A 5,769-nucleotide genomic window follows, 5' to 3' on the forward strand; every position below is an offset into this window, starting at 1 on the left:
TGCATACGACCGAGGCACACAGGGCCAACACCCGGCATCATGGTGTGGGGAGCGATCTCCTACACTGGCCGTACACCACTGGTGATCGTCGAGGGTACATCCAAACCGTCATCGAACCCATCGTTCTACCATTCCTAGACCGGTAAGGGAACTTGCTGTTCCAACAGGACAATGCACGTCCGCATGTATCCCGTGCCACCAAACGTGCTCTAGAAGGTGTAAGTCAACTACCCTGGCCAGCAAGATCTCCGGATCTGTCCCCCATTGAGCATGTTTGGGACTGGATGAAGCGTCGTCTCACACGGTCTGCACGTCCAGCACGAACGCTGGTCCAACTGAGGCGCCAGGTGGAAATGGCATGGCAAGCCGTTCCACAGGACTACATCCAGCATCTCTACGATCGTCTCCATGGGAGAATAGCAGCCTGCATTGCTGCGAAAGGTGGATATACACTGTACTAGTGCCGACATTGTGCATGCTCTGTTGCCTGTGTCTATGTGCCTGTGGTTCTGTCAGTGTGATCATGTGATGTATCTGACCCCAGGAATGTGTCAATAAAGTTTCCCCTTCCTGGGACAATGAATTCACGGTGTTCTTATTTCAATTTCCAGGAGTGTAGTTGCAGGGGCAACAGTCTGGATGATTGACTGATCTGGCCTTGTAACAATAACCAAAACGGCCTTGCTGTGCTGGTACTTTGAACGGCTGAAAGCAAGGGGAAACTACGGCTGTAATTTTTCCCGAGGGCATGCAGCCTTACTGTGTGATTAAATGATGATGGCGTCCTCTTGGGTAAAATATTCCGGAGGTAAAATAGTACCCCATTCGGATCTCCGGGCGGGGACTACTCAGGAGGACGCCGTTATCAGGAGAAAGAAAACTGGCATTCTACGGATCGGAGCGTGGAATGTCAGATCCCTTAATCGGACAGGTAGGTTAGAAAATTTAAAAAGGGAAATGGATAGGTTAAAGTTAGATGCAGTGGGAATTAGTGAAGTTCGGTGGCAGGAGGAACAAGACTTTTGGTCAGGTGAATACAGGGTTATAAATACAAAATCAAATAGGGGTAATGCAGGAGTAGGTTTAATAATGAATAAAAAAATAGAAGTGCGGGTAAGCTACTACAAACAGCATAGTGAACGCATTATTTTGGCCAAGATAGACACGAAGCCCATGCCTGCTACAGCAGTACAAGTTTATACGCCAACTAGCTCTGCAGATGATGAAGAAATTGATGAAATGTATGATGAGATACAAGAAATTATTCAGGTAGTGAAGGGAGACGAAAATTTAGTAGTCATGGGTGACTGGAATTGGAGAGTAGGAAAAGGGAGAGAAGGAAACATAGTAGATGAATAGGGATTGGGGATAAGAAATGAAAGAGGAAGCCGTCTGGTAGAATTTTGCACGGAGCACAACTTAATCATAGCTAACACTTGGTTCAAGAATCATAAAAGAAGGCTGTATACATGGAAGAATCCTGGAGATACTAGAAGGTATCAGATAGATTATATAATTGTAAGACAGAGATTTAGGAACCAGGTTTTAAATTGTAAGGCATTTCCAGGGGCAGATGTGGACTCTGACAACAATCTATTGGTTATGAACTGTAGATTAAAACTGAAGAAACTGCAGTTAAGGAATTTAAGGAGTTGGGACCCGGAGAAACAGACTAAACCAGAGGTTGTACAGAGTTTCAGGGAGAGCATACGGGATCAATTGACAGGAGTGGGGGAAAGAAATACATTAGAAGAAGAATGGGTAGCTCTGAGGAACGAAGTAGTGAAGGCAGCAGAGGATCAAGTAGGTAAAAGGACGAGGGCTAGTAGTAATCCTTGGGTAACAGAAGAAATATTGAATTTAATTGATGAAAGGAGAAAATATAAAATTGCAGTAAATGAAGCAGGCAAAAAGGAATAAAAACGTCGCAAAAATGAGATCGACAGCAAGTGCAAAATGGCTTAGCAGGGATGGCTAGAGGACAAATGTAAGGATGTGAAGACTTATCTCACTAGGGGCAAGATAGATACAGCCTACAGGAAAATTAAAGAGACCTTTGGAGGAAAGAGAGCCACTCATATGAATATCAAGAGCTCAGATGGAAACCCAGTTCTAAGCAAAGAAGGGAAAGCAGAAAGGTGGAAGGAGTATATTGAGGGTCTATACAAGGGCGATGTACTTGAGGACAATATTATGGAAGTGGAAGAGATATAGATGAAGATGAAATGGAAGATACGATACTGCGTGAAGAGTTTGACAGAGCACTGAAAGACCTGAGTCGAAACAAGGCCCCCGGAGTAGACAACATTCCACTGGAACTACTGACGGCCTTGGGAGAGCCAGTCCTGACAAATCTCTACCATCTGGTGTGCAAGATATATGAGACAGGTGAAATGCCCTCAGACTTCAAGAAGAATATAATAATTCCAATCCCAAAGAAAGGAAGTGTTTACAGATGTGAAAATTGCCGAACTATCAGTTTAATCAGTCACAGCTGCAAAATACTAACGCGAATTCTTTACAGGCGAATGGAAAAACTGGTAGATGCCTACCTCGGGGAAGATCAGTTTGGATTCCGTAGAAATGTTGGAACACATTAGGCAATACTGACCTAACGACTTATCTTAGAAGCAAAGTTAAGGAAAGGCAAACCACGTTTCTAGCATTTGTAGACTTAGAGAAAGCTTTTGACAATGTTGACTGGAATATTCTCTTTCAAATTCTAAAGGTGGCAGGGGTAAAATATAGGGAGCGAGAGACTATTTACAATTTGTATAGAAACCAGATGGCAGTTATAAGAGTCGAGGGGCACGAAAGGGAATCAGTGTTGGGAAGAGAGTGAGACAGGGTTGTAGCCTCTCCCCGATGTTATTCAATCTGTATATTGGGCAAGCAGTAAAGGAAACAAAAGAAAAATTCGGAGTAGGTATTAAAATCCATGGAGAAGAAATTGTAATTCTGTCAGAGACAGCAAAGGTCTTGGAAGAGCAGTTGAACGGAATGGACAGTGTCTTAAAGGGAGGATATAGGATGAACATCAACAAAAACAAAACGAGGATAATGGAATGTAGTCAGGTTAAGTCGGGTGATGCTGAGGGAATTAGATTAGGAAATGAGACATTTAAAGTAGTAAAGGAGTTTTGCTATTTGGGGAGCAAAATAACTGATGATGGTCGAAGTAGAGAGGATATAAAATGTAGACTGGCAATGGCAAGGAAAGCGTTTCTGAAGAAGAGAAATTTGTTAACATCGAGTATAGATTTAAGTGTCAGGAAGCCGTTTCTGAAAGTATTTGTATGGAGTGTAGCCATGTATGGAAGTGAAACATGGACGATAACTAGTTTGGACAAGAAGAGAATAGAAGCTTTCAAAATGTGGCGCTACAGAAGAATGCTGAAGATTAGATGGGTAGATCACATAACTAATGAGGAGGTATTGAACAGAACGAGGGAGAAGAGGAGCTTGTGGCACAACTTGACAAGAAGAAGGGACCAGTTGGTAGGACATGTTCTGAGGCATCAGAGGATCACAAATTTAGCATTGGAGGGCAGCGTGGAGGGTAAAAAATCATAGAGGGAGACCAAGAGATGAATACGCTAAGCAGATTCAGAAGGATGTAGGTTGTAGTAAGTACTGGGAGATGAAGACGCTTGGACAGGATAGAGTAGCATGGAGAGCTGTATCATACCAGTCTCTGAACTGAAGATCACAACAACAAAAACAACCATCTTCAGTTTGCGATGTCGGCATGTACACTCCTGGAAATTGAAATAAGAACACCGTGAATTCATTGTCCCAGGAAGGGGAAACTTTATTGACACATTCCTGGGGTCAGATACATCACATGATCACACTGACAGAACCACAGGCACATAGACACAGGCAACAGAGCATGCACAATGTCGGCACTAGTACAGTGTATATCCACCTTTCGCAGCAATGCAGGCTGCTATTCTCCCATGGAGACGATCGTAGAGATGCTGGATGTAGTCCTGTGGAACGGCTTGCCATGCCATTTCCACCTGGCGCCTCAGTTGGACCAGCGTTCGTGCTGGACGTGCAGACCGCGTGAGACGACGCTTCATCCAGTCCCAAACATGCTCAATGTGGGACAGATCCGGAGATCTTGCTGGCCAGGGTAGTTGACTTACACCTTCTAGAGCACGTTTGGTGGCACGGGATACATGCGGACGTGCATTGTCCTGTTGGAACAGCAAGTTCCCTTGCCGGTCTAGGAATGGTAGAACGATGGGTTCGATGACGGTTTGGATGTACCGTGCACTATTCAGTGTCCCCTCGACGATCACCAGTGGTGTACGGCCAGTGTAGGAGATCGCTCCCCACACCATGATGCCGGGTGTTGGCCCTGTGTGCCTCGGTCGTATGCAGTCCTGATTGTGGCGCTCACCTGCACGGCGCCAAACACGCATACGACCATCATTGGCACCAAGGCAGAAGCGACTCTCATCGCTAAAGACGACACGTCTCCATTCGTCCCTCCATTCACGCCTGTCGCGAACCCACTGGAGGCGGGCTGCACGATGTTGGGGCGTGAGCGGAAGACGGCCTAACGGTGTGCGGGACCGTAGCCCAGCTTCATGGAGACGGTTGCGAATGGTCCTCGCCGATACCCCAGGAGCAACAGTGTCCCTAATTTGCTGGGAAGTGGCGGTGCGGTCCCCTACGGCACTGCGTAGGATCCTACAGTCTTGGCGTGCATCCGTGCGTCGCTGCGGTCCGGTCCCAGGTCGACGGGCACGTGCACCTTCCGCCGACCACTGGCGACAATATCGATGTACTGTGGAGACCTCACGCTCCACGTGTTGAGCAATTCGGCGGTACGTCCACCCGGCCTCCCGCATGCCCACTATACGCCCTCGCTCAAAGTCCGTCAACTGCAGATACGGTTCACGTCCACGCTGTCGCGGCATGCTACCAGTGTTAAAGACTGCGATGGAGCTCCGTATGCCACGGCAAACTGGCTAACACTGACGGCGGCGGTGCACAAATGCTGCGCAGCTAGCGCCATTCGACGGCCAACACCGCGGTTCCTGGTGTGTCCGCTGTGCCGTGCGTGTGATCATTGCTTGTACAGCCCTCTCGCAGTGTCCGGAGCAAGTATGGTGGGTCTGACACACCGGTGTCAATGTGTTCTTTTTTCCATTTCCAGGAGTGTATAACTGAACTATCACTGTCGATGTCGGTTTGCTGTCGATTCTGATAAGAACAACCCTATCACTGAACTGTTCACAGTAACACTCTCTGCCCTACCTTCTTACTCATAACCAACCCTACTCTGGTGACAGCATTTTCCGCTGCTGTTGATATTATCCTATACTCATCTAACCAATAATCCTGTCTTCTTTCCATTTGACTTCACTGACCCCTACTATATCTAGATTGAGCTTTTGCATTTCCTTTTCCGATTTTCTAGCTTCCCTACCACATTCAAGCTTCTGACTTTCCATGCCCCGACTCATAGGAACTTTATCCTTTCGTTGGTTATTCAATCTTTTTCTCATGGCCATCTCCCCCTTGCCAGTACCCTCCCGGAGATCTGATTGGGGACTATTCCTGAATCTTTTGCAAATAGAGAGATCATCATGAAACTTTTCAAATTACAAAAAAATAAGGGGTAATAGGAAAGAAACACAAATTAAGAACTCAGGTTACTTAGTTACAGCGAGGACACTAATTTTGTAACTTCCACGTTTACAACAGATCACATTCACAAAAGGGGTTCTAAATTTGCACTGTTTGCTCGAATGT

This window comes from Schistocerca americana, chromosome 2, assembly GCF_021461395.2.
Source record: "Schistocerca americana isolate TAMUIC-IGC-003095 chromosome 2, iqSchAmer2.1, whole genome shotgun sequence".
In the NCBI taxonomy this organism is placed as follows: domain Eukaryota; kingdom Metazoa; phylum Arthropoda; class Insecta; order Orthoptera; family Acrididae; genus Schistocerca; species Schistocerca americana.